The sequence below is a fragment of the Bos taurus genome, chromosome 2 (assembly GCF_002263795.3).
Source record: "Bos taurus isolate L1 Dominette 01449 registration number 42190680 breed Hereford chromosome 2, ARS-UCD2.0, whole genome shotgun sequence".
In the NCBI taxonomy this organism is placed as follows: Eukaryota; Metazoa; Chordata; class Mammalia; order Artiodactyla; family Bovidae; genus Bos; species Bos taurus.
The window spans coordinates 80,745,999-80,764,170 of record NC_037329.1 but is presented as its reverse complement, the minus strand read 5'-3'; the positions used below and the strand labels follow the sequence as shown (position 1 = coordinate 80,764,170).

Genomic DNA, 18,172 nt, shown 5'->3' with positions numbered 1-18,172 from the left:
AGATGGTTGGATGGCATCACTGATTCGATGGAGATAAGTTTGAGCAAGCTCAGGGAGTGGGTAATGGACAGGGAAGCCTGGTGTGCTGCAGTCAATGGGGTCGCAAAGAGTCAGACATGACTGAGCGATTGAACTGAACTGAACTGAAAACAAAAGTACTGAATTGGGAAGGTCGATTCATCAATACTATTGTATGCCATACTTGAATTACAGCTGTCTAGAGCACTGCTCGGAGAAGGCAATGGCACCCCACTCCAGTACTCCTGCCTGAAAAATCCCATGGACGGAGGAGCCTGGTAGGCTGCAGTCCATGGGGTCGCTATGAGTCGGATACGACTGAGCGACTTCACTTTCACTTTTCACTTTCATGCATTGGAAAAGGAAACGGCAACCCACTCCAGTGTTCTTGCCTGGAGAATCCCAGGGACGGGGGAGCCTGGTGGGCTGCCATCTATGGGGTCACACAGAGTCGGACACGGCTGAAGTGACTTAGCAGCAGCAGCAGCAGAGCACTGCTATCCAATAGAATGTTCCATCCTGAGGAAAATGTTCTGTATTCTCCCTGTCCATACAGTAATCACTCGCCATGTGTTTCTTTGAATTTCTTGAAATGTCACTAGTGCAACTGAGAAAATGGATTTTTAAAAATGTATTTAGTTTTAACTAAGGTAAATTTATATAGCTGAAAGTAGCTACTGGCTACTATATTGGATCACACAGTTCTAAAGCATTTGATATCTAATTTTTAAAAGACATATTTTTTACAAAGTGTAAAATAGAGTTTTTAAAAAAATATTAACCAAAATATATAAAATAAATCTAGTTTCATCATCATATCGATGAATATTTAAAGATCACCCCACCTAAGTGGATTTCTATGTTGCAATAAAATTCCTCAAAGAAATTTAGAGATAAAATTCAGTACACTTCCAGATTTCTTGCAACCACCTTTTCTTCAGCATTTCAGGGTTTTGGGATTTATGATTTAACATGTTAAAACTAAATATAATCTCTTCTTGAGCAAGTTAAACATTCTCAGAACTAGTAGCAGAAACTAAAGACAGGTTGAGACTCAGGTTTGCATATGCCACACCAAGTGACATTAACTTCTCTACCGGCTTATTAGAAAAAAGATTTGACGTCTGGAAGCAAAGACATTAGATTACTATAGGCTCCCCCTCTTTTCACCAGCCAACTATTTGATTTATTTGATGAGTGATCTCAGACGACCCTTTCAGGCACTGAACCATCAGAGAGTTATGTTGCTGGGTGATAAGAAACCTTCAGAGATACCTAAATCTTCTTTTAGCACTGGGAGTTTTATCTGTTCTGGAATAAAGAACCTTTTTATGTATGATGTTTCTATCTGGATAGTTATGGGAATATCCAGAAAAGATGCACAGCCTTAAATCAAATCCATATTGACAAGGACCTTGAAACTGCATGAAATTTATCACAAATATGTAAGCCAACACCTTATTTTTATATGATTTTTATATTTTGTGTCTCAAAGTTCAAAGGAGTAACTAAATGTATTATACATCGAAAAGTCCATTAATCTTTTGATTAGCATTTGTTTTCCTGTATCTTCCTTAGAGACAAATGAACAAATGAGGAATGTACTTAATTTGATCTCTGGAGTAATTATAGATATGGATATTTATCATTTAACAGAGACACTAAACAAACTAGTAGGTTTTTTAATGTATCTTGCTATGCACTGAGAATGCAATTGGCTTCTCAATTTTATTGAAGTTGTTGAACTGAATTTTATTTCTAATTTAATGTATCTACTGATCATATATTGAATCTTGGGTTTTTTAGTAGGAGTTAAGTCCAAGTAATTTGTCTTAAAAAAAAAAAAAAAGTTGAAATCCTTCCCAGTTACACTAAAACTGATGTGAAACCTGCTTTCAAAAACATATACTATACAAGGGACACTCTTGGCTGTCCCATGCACAGTTCTCTCTCAATATGCAGCAGTTTTTCCCTCAGGAGACTTCATTGTTTATAGTATATTCACCTTGCCCTGTGACTCCACCAGATGTAGTTGGTGTATAATAGAAGCTGTCTTTAAAACGCATCCTCCCATTTGAAAATTCTTCACCCGAGTATTTTTTTCCATTCCTTTGCACTAGCCCATCTGTACACAAACAAATCACTGCCTCAGCCATCTGACCCTCTTGAGAGTAAAGCTAAGGTAAATTTTTTTTTTTTCCAAATCCCTTTTAGGCAAAGGAATGTAATTAACAACCTTTCTCTGTGACCTGCTTGTCAAGCTGTGTGGGAACAGAAGAGGAAGGAGACAGTTGTCATGAAAGACAGCCCATGTTTCCAAGGAATTTAACAACCCAGCAAAAGTCCTCTTCATTTTGATACCTGTATTTGTGCTGATGGAAAATAGTTCTGTATGGAGGTGATTTTTTCTCAAAAATGAATACAATGCAGTAAAGACAGGATTTGTCCTTACGTACTACCTCCAAATTTAGGATTATTTTGAAAGAACTGGTGTTTAGTGCCTTGTTTCCCCACCCCCTTGTCCTCCATTTAAAAATTCTGTCGATCCTAGCGCTTGTACAGCTATGTAATTCCATAAGAACATGCTTGAGATACACAAAGAAAAAGCAATTGATTGTAGAGACAAAATTAGTGGCTACATATCAATATTTCACAAAACTTTAAGTATTTCTTTTCATTAACATTTTCTTTGAATCACACTACGTTTTTCAAGGAAAGAACCTTCTATTCCTTTTATCTGATCTAAAAATACAAATATGCATGAAGAAATCTAAGCGCACTGGGGAAAATTGAAAATGACAGTACAGAATGTTGTGTGGGTATGAATTGGGGGGGCAGGAAGTAGAATGTGTTTTGAGATAGGAAAAAATATGTTCTTCCATTTAGGGATACCCTGAATCAGTCACAATCTGACCTTCACGTCAAGGGGCTTTAAGGCATTAAAAGCATGCATGTGAACATAGATTTTAAAATACCAATAATTACCAGAAAATTGTTCTGATATGCTCTGAGAAAGTAAAATTAAGTCTATTTAAGGATACAAGAACTTAGTATATTCTTACAGTTTTTGATAGTTATTATTAATTATATTAACTATAGTGTCTAGTGAAAGACTAAGATTAAATTCTTTTAAAGGTTTCAGTAATTTTCTCTTGTCTTCCTAGTGACAGAGTAACACTCCTTCAAACCATATCTACAGCAGCTCTACTTTCCCACATTAGGCCATACATTTCTGGCTTCATACTGTCATTTTCAGACTACCATCAATGCAGCCTTGCACTGTCATTCAATAAACTGCCTCTTAATCAAAATCAGGCTGTTTGCTGATACCATCTTTTCCCCATACTTCTGGTATAAGCTGCTGAACTCCCCATTACTGCCATTTTTTTTCTCAATGATTCAGCACCTGGTTTATTTTCATATATTCTATTCCAGGGTAGCCATCAGTAGTTGGGTACTTGCGAGTTACTGATGAGTTCCAGCAATAAACAGATTGTATCCATGCCTCTTAACCTCATTCCCTGACATATTCCAGTTATGGTAGGTTATGCAAGGTTGTAATAGTAACAAATATCCCCCAAACTTAGTGACTTCAAAGGATCCAGGTTCATTTCTCATTCTCACTCCATGTTCACTGTAGGTTGGCTGTGCGAGATGCTATTTGGGGGCAGCTGGCTCTGCCTACTGCAGTCATACAGGGACCTGGACACATGGAGCAGCTATTTTAAACATTGATTTTCTACCTGCACCAAATTTATCAGTAAACCTTGCCAGTTCTTTCTCAAAATTGTATGCCGCATCTGACCACTGTTTACTATCCTCATGTGATAGCCTCCTTTTTTGGCTCCCTTTCCTGTACAACTTAGGCACCCTTCAGTTGTAGGGAAGACCACTAACCAGCAATTAAATCCTCTAGTATGAACCGACTCATGACACTTTCACTCAACAACTTATTAGCCAGAACTAGTTACATAGCCTGTTCAACCACAAGCCATCCAAGAAATGCAATCTTGCCCTGTGCCTGAGCATTTTAATGCCCAACATTAATAGCTACCAAAGATGTATCTGATATTTCTTCTCCAAACTGACCCCATGATTCCTCAGTCTCCTAACTTCAGTTTAGCCATCTGGAAATGTGGTCACACATTGTTATTACCTAGAACTACAACAATACAAAGATATGGAATTCTGAAATGCCCCTCTCTGACCATTAATTTCTGTCATCTCTGAAGCACTGTGCTAAGAATGAATATCAAAGCAAATGAGACGCATGAGTTGACACTGAAGAATTCTCAGGACAGTGGAAGAATCAGGAAACCTCTGTACAACCTCTATGATACAAGACCTTCTAAAAACATGTGGGACACAGACCAAAGGCCCAACACAGCCCAAGGATGAAGGAAGAGGGTGAAAGATGAGGACACCTTCCTGAATGGTGTGATGCTACAGCAGAATCTTCAAACTGGAATCAGAATTAGCCATAGACATGCCATTCTAGACAGTGGTAACAGCACATGTAATGCTCAGCAAAATGAAAAGTAGCTATCAACATAAGGAGCATGCTAGGGATGCTAGAGATGAAGGTGGAGAGATAGAGTGGGGGCAAATCATGAAGACTCGGAAAACAATGATAAAGACTATGGATTTTTATCCTGAAGGTATAGGGAACCTTTGAACTAAAGAAGACTTGTGTTTTTAAAGTGTCATTCAAGTTTGCTTATTGACCAATATTTCATAGTCATTTGATATACTTCATTGACTCAAATGAACAACAGCAATGCTTTACAAAAGTACGATTTTGATTTTGTTATTAATTCCATAAATTAAACCCACAATGTTATAAATAATACAAATGTTTTGATCTTTTAAAATGTTTCTTTCTTGGATTTATTACATTTATCAATATGTTTTTACTTATTCACAAAATTGACTCATACTTATATGCTTGAGAATTTTAGCATGTATGTCCTTCAGCACTATAATTTTTAAAATAAACATTAAGAAGAATAGGCTGTAGTCCCTGTTAAACCTTAATTTTTATGTTTTAGCCTGACCAACAAATTTCCCAAAAACTTGACGAAACTTTTCCTCAAATTTCCAAGAACAAGGAAATTAATATAGTGCCAATTATCTTACAATTCAGGTGTAAGATGTTAAAAAATGAAAGGTCCATGAATCTTGATGAAACTATAAATAAAAGTGATTTGAGTTTAAAAACTCAGAGTTTAGGAAATTGGTCTCATTATGAGATTCCAAATAAAGCATTATTAATTTTTTAAAATTTATGTCCTTCCATTTATTTCTGGATATCCTTGGTGATCTAATGGTGATAAACATTTCTCTAAAATCTCATACAATTTTTAAAAATCTAGATGTCTTTTCCACAATTATTCATTCTTTCCATTTTACAGTTTTAGATTGAGTTCATGGTTCTGTAAGAAGTCATATTGATTAGATTGAAGTCAATTTCTAACCTATTCCAGCACTTCAGCTTTCTTAGGCCATTTTGTGGTTGGGTTTGGTTTTGTCTTTTCCTTTTTTCCATTTTGTAGAAGATGTTCATGTCTTCTTTCACACTTCAGGTTGGATCATTTTGACCTTTTTGTCCTTACTTTTGACTATACATTTTTCATTGCTTTCTTTTGCTTATGTTAATTCAAAATAAGGTAGGTGAAAGTGCTTTTTCAGTGCAACTGAGTGTAGTAGGGCCTTCCTGGCATGACTGTTAGTGGGGCTGATTCTGAGATGGAGCATCAAAAGAAAGGTCTTCAAGAGTGCTAGGGAACAGGCCATATGTTACAGATTTGAAACCAGAGCTAGAGAGATAGCTGTGGACTGGAAAAGGAAATCACAAGAGTCACTGAATTCCACCAACCAGAGCCAATAGGCAGAGGGCACTTGGAGAGATAAAGCAGGGGTCTCTCAATATAAAACAAGCAGGGTGGAAAAAGGAGTGTGGCTATATCCAACTCAAGATTGAAACTAAGCACCAACCCTGAATCCCAGTCCTGACACTCTTCCTGTTATTTTGGCTATTGTGAGTCCAAAAACTAGGGACTGGACCTTTAATAGCAAAAATAGGCTGGAAATGTTATAGACAATTCAGAAAAAATATTGCTATAAGTACCAATTCTATGAAATGCCTTGACCTCTTAAAATTGGCTTCATTATTACTGCTGCTCTTTTATTTCATTGGCCTATTTATATCAATAAGTTATATATTTAAACAAGCCTTGATCTTTATAAATTTTATTCTTAAATCTCATTTAGACTTAGAAATTAGACTTAGATGAATGTGTTTTTCAGGCTTTACAGTGAGAGCCGATGCCCATAACAGGCAGGTCGAAAAGTAAAATGTAAAGTTCTTATTTTTATTCTTATCTTCAACAATAAGAAAGAAATGATCATTTTAGTGCTTTCTTTGTTTCAAGATGAACAGAGCCCAGAGCTCCTTGAGCAATTTCTGAGACTATTTTTCTGAGACTTCTCATCCACTTCTTACCTGCTCCTCCCTCAATCCTTTTACCCTATCATTTGAGAAACCAAATGAGGATGTTTTGGTATAGAACTTTTTCTACAAGTCTCTCAATATTTTTATTCCTCTATTTTGTTATATTGTTTTATGATTCATATTTCCCTACTCCCTTACAGTATCACTGTAAGGCCACTCACAAGAGCCAAAAAATCATGTTTGTGATGCCCAGGCTTGAACTTCCTTCAAAGAACCTTCTTACTTGGAATAAAAAATGACTTTACTTCAACTTTAACACTTTTTTAGTATTGACACCTTAGGGTGGCAGAGCAACTTAGAGGGTACAAAGCATTTTCATACCTTCTCACTACCACCTGTGAGCTAAGCAGGGCAGGCATCTCATTTTATGAGCAAGAAATCTGGGGATCAAGAAGGAACCTGGGTAAACCAAATCCAGCTCTCAGAGCATTAGGCCTAAACTTTGTCTATCACATAACTGCCTTTAGATTACTTCATGTCATTTTCAACTTTAAATGGCATCTAAGATTTTCATTTTAATATAATGCATGGGAGATATATTTAAGAGAGGCAAGTTTGCAAGTTCAGAGATCAGGTAGTTAGAAGTTTAGGCAAGTATGATGAGGCTCTGAACTAGTACTATGGTGATGGAATGGGAAAACAGGAAAGAACCATGACAGGTTGTTACTAGATTGTAAAGTCCCTCTACTAAAACAAATATGAAGCAAATTAAAGTTGACTGTATTGACAATTTAGTCTTTATCTGATGATTCAAAGGAAACTTTCTATATCACAAAATGTCTTTATCAATACCAAAAGTCATGTACTAATGACATACAGAAGTGTACGTTAATAAAACTATATCTTTGTTCACGAGAGATTTACTATTTAGAAGAGTTAAACACAAATGAGTGTTAAAAAAAGATTTACAAAGACTTGGTCTTTCTTCATTCACATTTACTCCCCTATATTTCACATTTTGTCTCTTCCTGTCACATCCTCTCAACTGATGACCTTTCTTTTGAGTACAAATGCAATACAGGCAATAAATGGAATCAGAAGAGATCTATTTCATCCTCCTCTTTTCAGTGTCACCTCCTGCCTACATCTGTAGATAATTTCCATGAGCCAGAAGATGTATTTGTATTTCTAAGACCAAACATTACACCCATGTGTAAACCCATCCCTTCTCAAGGACATTGCTTCGTGCTTAGGCCCTTTCTCCTCTCCATAAATTTGTTCCTTTCTGTTCCATCATTATTCTCAGCCTGACAATGATGCTTCAACTTCCTCCTTTCATTAAAAAAAATCCCTTTCTTGACCCCAAGGCCTTTTCTAACTAATACCTCATTCTCTGTTTTCCTTATCAGCAAATCTGTGCAAAAAAGTGCCAAGTACATTTACTGTTTCCACTTACTAACTCTTAGTCTCGCCTGCTGCTGCTGCTGCTGCTAAGTCGCTTCAGTCGTGTCCGACTCTGTGTGACCCCACAGACGGCAGCCCATCAGGCTCCCCCATCCCTGAGCTTCTCCAGGCAAGAACACTGGAGTGGGTTGCCATTTCCTTCTCCAATGAATGAAAGTGAAAAGTGAAAGTGAAGTCCCTCAGTCATGTTGGACTCTTTGCGACCCCATGGACTGCAGCCCACCAGGCTCCTCTGTCCATGGGATTTTCCAGGCAAGAGTACTGGAGTGGGGTGCCATTGCCTTCTCCGTAGTCTCACCTAATGTCCTCTAATTGGAATTTGGTACCCTCTATGCTTTACAGTAGCTCATTCAGCACAAGTGAATGTTCATCACTTAGCAATAAAATATAAATTTCTCACCTTTGAGGCATTTAATAAGGAAATTTTTAATTATTTGTATTAATTTACATAAAATGATACAAATTAATTATACTGAGTATAATAAAAGCATCTTTGGGTATAATTATCATATGATTTATGCAATAAGAGTTTCATGAAGCCTTGCATGGTGACTTGCTCTGATGAATTCTGCCATGCCTGATAACAAGCTTAATAAGCTTTCTTCATTCCTTGTTTCCTTCTTTCCATCCTTCCTTCTCTCATTCTCCTTTCTTTTCTTCATTCTCTTTCTTTATTTTCTAATCAACTGAGTATCTTTAGCTCTAATTGAGGGCTAAGTGAAATCAGTCAGATTTAAATGATTACAATAGAATTATGCCTCAACATAGTAACATTGTATTAATGTCTTAAATTATTTTCAGTTGTGCAGAAGATAAATTATATGTGATTTCTAAAGAATCCTTGTCAAGCTCTAGCAAACTAGCTTAATTATGAAAAATTAGATTTTCTGTAATGATCTCTTCTTTTGAGTGTTTAATATAAAATTACATTTGCTCAGTCATGAACTTGGTTCTTTTAAACCATTTTGTGTAACTGTAATTTCAACCTTCCTTTAGTTTTTTGGCATTTGAATCACTTATTAAAAATTATCAGTGGATTTGTACTTCTTTTAATTAAAAAGAAGCAAAGATAATGAATTTCCTTCCCCAAATCTGAATACATCTTACTGCATTATGGCCCTGATACCCACACAGAATTAATCTGCGCTAGTTTTGTAAATAGGAGACCAAAATGTTACTCCTCTTGTTTTAGTATTTCAATAATATGATAACTGTGTATTTATTATTCATATGACAATATCAACACATTATAATATGAATTTTAAAAAGTATTTCTTATTTTTCTTTAAAGACATTGAGGTTTCTAGGGAAATGTTAGAAAATGTAAAAGAGAACATGACTATGGCTCATAAACAACAGCTTAGAATTGTCTGAGCCTCTAGAAACTGTCAGCAGCTTCCATCATTTAAATTCAACTTACATGTGGGAGAGGCAAGTGAGAGGTAAAACTGCCATACAAAAAGCAAAACAGACAAAACTGTACAAATTAAAAAATGGAATGGAGGGTTTTGATTTGTTTCTATTGCTCTTAAAGAAAGAACATTTTTCCTTCATTGGAGGATAAACTCAAAAGTTCAGCTTTTTGGTGATAATGAGATAGAAATTTATGCAAGTAATTCAGAAAGAAAAATCACTATTTACAATTTGATAAAGTAATTTTAGTTACAACAGATAACATTGAATGGTATCACTGACAAATCCTTTATCTATGTAAATAAAGTGGAAAAAATTACATGCCTACCAAGGCATGATAACTTTGTCATCTATTTAAAAAACAAAAACAAAGAGCACTGACTACTAGATTAATGTTGACTCTAAAATACAAAGAAAAAAATGCATTCTAAATTTTGAAAACTTCAGATTAAGATATATATAAAATGTGTGTAATTTTTTAAACTTTTTAATAATTTAAATGAGTATAGAACCAATATCTATGAACCATATTTAAGCTAAGAAATCTCACTCTTTCTATTGATGCATTATGATTGTTTCAGGGACCCCTTACTTTATTTCAGAATTGATGCACATGGAGGTTTCTATTTATGCATATTTATACTGTTTTTTGTGGGTTTTTCCTTTTTTTTAGCTGAAGTACAATTGATTTACAATTTTCAGGTGTACAAAAAGTGACTCAGTTATATATATATATATATATATATATATATACATATATATGTGTATATATATGTTTTTCAGATTATTTCTGATCATGGGTTATATAAGATATTGAATATAGTTCCCTGTGCTACACAAGAGGTCCTTGTTGTTTATCTATTTTATATGTAGTAGTTTTTATATCTCTTAGTCCCAAATTTCTAATTTATCCCTCCCACCTTACCTCTTGGATAATCATAAGTTTGTTTTCTATGTCTGTGAATCTATTTCTGTTTTCTCCATACCCTCTCCAGCATCTGTTACTTGTAGACTTTTTGATGATGGCCATTCTGACCAGTGTAAAGGTAAAGAAAACTCATTGTAGCTTTGATTTGCATTTCTCTAATAATTAGTGATATTGAGCATCTTTACATGTGCCTGTTGGCCATCTGTTTGTCACCTTTGGAGAAATTTCTATTTAGGTCTTCTGCTGATTTTCTGATTGGGTTGCGTGTTTTTGTTGTTGTTGTTATTGAACTGTGTAAGTTTCTGTATATTTTGGATATTAATTTCCACAATTTCTATCATTCTATAGATTGTCTTTTTGTTTTGTTTATGGCTCTCTTTACTGTGTTTATTAGGTTTAATGTGTATACCATGACTAATTTAAGTGGAACAAATTATATATTTGTCAAAGTGATGTACTAGAGTCAAATGGAGAAGAAAGTGGGAAGAGTGAATAGACTGGGATACGTAGTGGTATGGTAACATGCAAGGAAAATATAATAAAATAAATGTGCCTTAACTATTGCAGAATCTATGCAGGTATGGAAAAGAAATAGAAGTTCAAAGGGAGATTTAGAGATGACTAAAAGAGATATTACTTTGCCAACAAAGGTCCGTCTAGTCAAGGCTATGGGTTTTCCCAGTGGTCATGTATGGATGTGAGAGTTGAACTGTGAAGAAAGCTGAGAGCCGAAGAATTGATGCTTTTGAACTGTGGTGTTGGAGAAGACTCTTGAGAGTCCCTTGGACTGCAAGGAGATCCAGCCACTCCATCCTAAAGGAGACCAGTCCTGGGTGTTCATTGGAAGGACTGATGCTGAGGCTGAAACTCCAATACTTTGGCCACCTCATGCAAAGAGTTGACTCATTGGAAAAGACCCTGATGCTGGGAAGGATTGGGGGCAGGAGGAGAAGGGGACGACAGAGGCTGAGATGGCTGGATGGCATCACCGACTCAATGCACATGAGTTTGGGTAAACTCTGGGAGTTGGTGATGGACAGGGAGGCCTGGCATGCTGTGATTCATGGGGTCGCAAAGAGTCAGACATGACTGAGCAACTGAAAAAAAAAAATGACTGAGCAACTGAACTGAACTGAAAAGCAGATCAAAATTGTACAGTAATGCTCCCAAAATCTGAGGTGTGGAAAATGATATGAAAAATGTTGCCTTAGAATTTATTGATAACATTAATTCAGGTCATATTAGCAATCTTTCACTAGGTAAAGCTATGGTTACAAATGACCTCACAACCTCAGAGGCTTATAACATCAGTGAGTGGCATAATTCTTGCTCCCATAGCTATGGTCAGTCCTGGTCCTGCTCTGTTTATCTTCTCATTCAGGGACTGGTTGAAGAAGCAGCTCCTATTCTGGAATATGTCTTTTTTATGCAAAGGGGACAAGCAACAAAGTAGAAATTCATATGTTGGCTTTCATATAGATTCTCACTTCCACCGACATTTCAACAACAAAAGCAAGTCATAAGCCTGTGAGTGATGTCATGGAACTTCAAATCATATGGCCATGGAGAGGAATGTATAGTCCTTTTATAGGGAAAATAATTCAATCTACAATAAGTGTCATATGCCTATAATGTCTTCCATGGGGAATGTAAGACTATAGACAAGTCTTCAAAAGTGAAGATGTGAATCAGAAGTCAAATAATCATTTAACGATGACAGGCAGGAGTCTCCATTAGCACTGACATTTCTGGCTTTTTGCCTATGAAATTAGAGTAGGATGGATGTTTAAAGTAAAACTAATTTTTAAAAGGAACATGAGTTGCTGTAGCACAGGTAGAAGTATGATATATGATAATAAGAATGCAAAAGATAAATTATGATAAGCATATAATTATAAAGTTGAAAATATGTTCATGAAGTAATAGATTACAATTTAAAGTTGGGTATTGCAATCATTAAAGCAGACACCAATACAATAACCAAAAAATATAACAAACTAATTATTAGAAGAGGTAAGATGAAATAAATACCATAAAATATTTGCTTCACCAGAAAAAAAAAGACAGAAAAGGGAACAGAGGAATACAAAAAGATTGAAGATTGGCTAAATATGAATCACACATCACATTGGTAGACTTAAAACCAAACATTTCAGTAATTACAATAAAGGGACTAAATACCCTAAGTAAATGCAGATGTATTCAGACTATATAGAAAAGCAAGATCCAACTGTATGTTGTTTACAGGGAACACACTTTAAACATAAATGAATGAACAGATTAAAAGTAAAAAGAAACAATAAGTGAAAGAAAGCTGGTGTGTTTCTCTGAATATCAGAACAAAGTAGACTTCAAGATGAATAGAGTAACCAGAGAGTAAAAGAGGGCATTTCATAATGCTAAACAGTCACTCATAAAAGAAGACGTAGACTACTAAATGTTTATACACCCAATATCAGAGCTCCCAAATATAAGATGAAACAAAATAACAAAAGAGAAATGGAAACAATTTTACTGTCACCAGTAGAGATTTTAACACACCTTTCTCAGTAATAGAACAATTAAGCAAAAAAATCAAAAGAGTTATGGATGATTTGGACCATCAACTTAAGCTAATTAATATTTATAGAAAATCACTCCCCATAAGAGGTTACAAATCCTAAGATGCACATGGAATAGTCAAAAAGACAGATCATATTCTGGGCCATAAAACAAGTTTCAATAAAATTCAAAGGATTTAAATTAAACAATATTTTCTCTAATCATGATGGATAGATCACTCTGGATGGATTTTTTTAGTATATATATAACATCTTGAACACCAGACATAGACTTGTCAAACTCCAGAGAGATTTATTTCAAAGCCTGGACAATCAGGCTGAGCTCTTTTCAATACTTCAGACTTTTCAGCACTTCAAAACAATTTATTCTTGTAGCTCACACAAATCTACTTTTTATTTCAACTCTCATCCAGGTTGATCATTTGATTGAATTTTGCATTGAGGGGATGGGGGTTGGGTAAAAAGGTCTAAAAGTCTTCCTACCTAATTCTAAAATCCTTTGAATTTAATGAAACCCTGTATTATGCTTGTTATTTTTCATTTAATTTTAAAACCTGGAGTGACTCTTTTCTACATTTCTCTGTGTCCTTAAGACCACACAGCTCTTTTGTATATTTTAAATGATTCTCATTTAAGTGAATTTTGGATATTTAAGTTAAAGATAAATAAAAATAATATACCTTTGAAAACTCACAAATATTTGGAGGTTAAAAAATGCACTACTAAATAATCCCTGGGTCTAAGAAGAAATCTCAAAGGATATTACAATTTATATTTTTCACAAAAAAAGTCTTTAGAAGAAAATGTACAGATGTAAATACCTGTATTAGAAAATAAGAATGGTATAAAATCAAGCACTTCTTCCATTTTAAGAAAGTAGAAAATAAACTCTAAGTTTATAGCATAAAGAAAATAATAGAAATGAAAAGGAAGCAATAAAACAGGCTAGAGTGGGTCTTATCCCTTCTCCAGCGGATCTTCCCAACCCAGGAATTGAACCAGGGTTTCCTGTATTGCACACAGATTCTTTACCAAGTGAGCTATGTGTGTGTGTGTGTGTGTGTGTGTGTGTGTGTCAGTCACTCAGTTGTGTCTGACTCTTTGCGACTCCATGGACTGTAGCCTGTCAGGTTCCTCCATCCATGGAATTCTCCAGGCAAGAACACTGGAGTTGCCATTTCCTTTTCCAGAGCCATGAGGGAAGCCTGAAAATTTAAATAGCCTTGTATAAACAATGAAATAATAATCTTCCACAAACTCTTTCATAAAATAGAGGAAGTGGAAATACTTCCTGACTTATATCATGAGGCCATTTTAACCCTAATACTAAAACAAAACAAGAACAATACAAGAAAAGAAAATTACAATCTGCATGTCTTATGAGCCACAGACACAAAAATGCTTACCAAAATACAAGCAAAAGTAATCCAGCAGTATATGCAAAAAGGTTATATACCATGATCAAGTTTGACTTAGCTTCAAAATGCAAGGTTGTTTTAACCTATGGAAATCAATCAATATATTTCAACACATTGACAGATCAAGAGAGAAAAATCATGTCCGCATGGGAATAACAAAGAATCTTAATCTCTGCTTCACATCATGCACAAAATCCAATTTTAGATAGATCACAAACTTAAACATAAAGTAAAATTTAAAAATCAATACACATAGAGAATAGAATAAAGCACAGAAGAATATCATATGAGTTTAGAGTAGAAGACTTTTTAGAAATAACACAAAAAAGACAAATCATAAAAATAAAAAATAATTTCATCAAAATAAAATGTCTGCACATCCACACACACAAAAAATACATTCAAGAAAATAGACTGGGAAAATATGTCTCAAAACATTGTATCTGACTAAAATTTGTACTCAAAATATATTAAAAATTTCTGCAACTCAAGAATTAAACAAAAAAATGTTGAATCAAACACCAAGTTGGGAGATTTAAAATCAAACACATTAATAATTACAGTAAGTAAACGGACTAAATACCCTGATTAAATGTAGAAATATTCAGACTAGATTAAAAAAAAAGTGAGATCTGGATTTCTCTGGTGGTCCAGTGGTTGAGAATTCTCCTGCCAAAGCAGGGAACATGGGTTTGATTCCTGGTCTAGGAAGACTCCACTTGCTCTGGGGCACCTGAGCCCATGCACCACAACTACAACCCGAACTGTAGGGCCCACGAGCCAGAACTACTGAAGCCTGAGCACCCTAGAGCCTGTGTTCTGCAACAAGAGAAGCCACTGCAATGAGAAGCCTCTGCACTGCACTTAGAGGAACGTCCACTCGCCACAACTAGAGAACGTCCACGCTCAGCAAGGAAGACCCAGCACAGTCAAAATTAACAATAAATAAAATTTTTAGACAGTGAGATTCTACTTTATGTTGTTTACAGGAAACACACTTTAGACATAAGCTAACAGGTTGAAAGTAAAAAAAAAAAAAATGATAGAAACAATAAGCAAACGAAAGCTGGTGTGGCTATCTGAATATCAGAATCCCACTGTGAGGTATTCGTCTGAGAGAAGTAACTCATGTACACAAAATGTCTTTTACAAGAATATTTATAACAGCTTTATTCATAAATAGTTATTGTTTCCAGCCAGTAACTGAAAACAACCAGATGTCCTTGGACAAGAAAATGGAAAAATAAACTGTGGTATATTCACTCAACTGAATACTAAGTAACAGAAATAAACTACTGATATGGGCAACTACCTGAATTCATCTTAAAACTATGATGTTTTAACTGGTAGAAACTGAACACAATAATTACATAGTGTATGATTCCTTTGATGTGATATTCCAGAATAGTTCATCTGTGGTGACAGATCAGGTTACTGATTGGCTTATATAGAAAGACAGAACAGTGGTAGAGAAATGGCTGAAAAGGCGGAAAAATCAAACTTTCTGGAATGATTGAGTTGGTCCTTGGCATGTGTTCCTCAATATTGATTGAAAGACATGAGCATTTCACTGAATGTAAAATTTATTGAAATTTTGAATCAAATAAATGACATTGAATAACTGTGTTTGAACATTAATATTTCATATTTTCAGAAATAGTATAACATAGTGTGCTCACTTCAGCAGCACATATACTAAAATTGGAATGATAAAAAGATTAGCATTACCCCTGTGCATGTGAAAAATTCCATATTTTTTAGAAGAGTGGGATGGGGAGAGAGGTTCAAGAGGGAGGAGACATATGTATACATATGGCTGATTCAAGTTGATGGATGGCAGAAACCAATACGATATTGTCATTATCCTCCAATTAAAAATAAAATTTTAAAAAGCTTGAAATTCTGATTTAAAGAATCAAAAAAAAAGAAATAATATAAGTTAGGAATATTATAAGAGGCACAGAGGCATTATAGTGAGTTCATAAGAGAAATGGACTAATAGGCAGGCACATCCACTGTGAGAAGCTGAGTGGGGCCAGAACAGGGTCATGATAAAGGAATTTTGGTAACAATTTCCAGATGAAACCACGAGGGCAGGGAGAATTTAGGAGAGAGGTAATTTGATCATCTCTTATAATGTTCCAATCCAGAATACTCTTATAGGAATTAATTAAATCAGTTATAACTATAGCATAGCATAGTGAAGTCACTCAGTTATGTCCAACTCTGCAACCCCATGGACTGTAGCCTACCAGGCTCCTCCATCCATGGGATTTTCCAGGCAAGAGTACTGGAATGGGTTGCCATTTCCTTCTCCAGGGGATCTTCCCAACCCAGGGACTGAACCCACATCTCCCGCATTGTAGGCAGACACTTTACTGTCTGAGCCACCAGGGTAGGGTAGCATATATAAAATATATTTAAAAACCATAAAATGGCCTTCCCTGGTGGTTCAGTTGGCAAAGAATTCGCCTGCAATGCAGGAGTTTGCCTGCAGCAATCAGGAACAGGAGACCAGGGTTCAATCCCTGGGTCAGGAAGATCTCCTGGAGGAGGAAATGGCAACCCACTCCAGTATTCTTGTCTGGAAAATCCCATGGACAGAGGAGCATAGTGGGCTACAGTCCATGGGGGTTGCAAAGAGTTGGACACAATTTAGCAACTAAACCACACAGTTATATAAAATATGCTTTCAGGAGCTCCACCTCCCTTACTCCTCAAATTTCCCTCAATCATGGGCTGAAAACTAACCTTTTGTAAACTGTGTGCTGTGTTTATTCACTTCAGCTGTATCTGACTCTTTGTGACCCCATGGACCACAGCCTGCCAGTCTCCTCTCTCCATGGGATTCTCTAGGCAAGAATACTGGAGTGGGTTGCCATGCCCTCCTCCAGTGTTTTATAGAATAAAGGGAAATAATTGTTTTACTTTACAACTCAAAATAAAAGGTTTAAAATACAAATGTATGTTTAAAATAAGACTTTAGTATAAATGGATCTCATTCCTGCATAATCAGCAAATGAATGCAAATAATTAAGCACCAATTCTTCCTATTTTTTATACTTTGAAAAGAACAGGAAAAAGAAACAGTACAGTTCAACACATGATTTCCAAGGATCTAGCATGTGCTAATTCAATACTTTTCAAGCTTTTGTGACTGTGACCTTTAGAAAGAAATGAAATTTACGTTGCATCTCTGGTTGGATATCATATGTATAACGAAAATAGTGTTATAAAATAAATACTATACTTGCTAAATAAGATGCGGTCTGTGTTTTCTGTCCCCATACCTTCTGCTTCATGTTTACAAAAATGTTTGCAAAAATGCTGATAGTGACCCACTAACTCTATTTCCCTACCCACTAATACATTGTGAATTGTGGTTGGAAAAATACTATCCTTGCTACGCAAAATGTGGTCTGTGGACCAGCAGCAGCAGTTTCTGGGAGCCTGTAAGAAATTTAGAACCTCAGGATACACCTCATATTTACTGAATCAGAATCTTTATTTTAACAAAACCTCCAGGTGCTTCCTGTGCACTTTAAAGTGACAGAAGTCCTGAGCCAGACATTCACTGCAAGAGGAGGATGCTTGAGACAGAGGAAGTCTTCTCAGTATTGTTTAGGCAGAGATGCTTAGGAGCAAGTTGTTAAGAGTATGTATGTGTGTGTGTGTGTGTGTGTATATATATTTATATATATTTCCAAGCCTCAGGCCTACAAATTCAGTACCTCTGAGGATATCTCAATGCATTTATCTAAAAAACAATACATAGTCTATGGCCATAGCACCCTGAGTGCTTCTGTAGTGGCTTAGTGGTGAAGAACCGGCCTGCCATGCAGGAGACTTGAGTTCAGTCTCTGGGTCAGAAAGATCCCCTGGAGAAGGAAATGGCAAACCACTCCAGTATTCTTGCCTG

At 35.7% G+C, this 18,172-nt stretch overlaps 1 protein-coding gene and 1 pseudogene across 1 annotated transcript in view; both read left to right on the top strand.

Annotated features, from left to right (window-relative positions):
• The window catches only part of TMEFF2 (transmembrane protein with EGF like and two follistatin like domains 2), a 277,948-nt gene that overhangs the window by 135,138 nt on the left and 124,638 nt on the right, over nt 1-18,172 (top strand).
• LOC112443629 (uncharacterized) lies at nt 15,925-16,011 on the top strand (annotated as a pseudogene).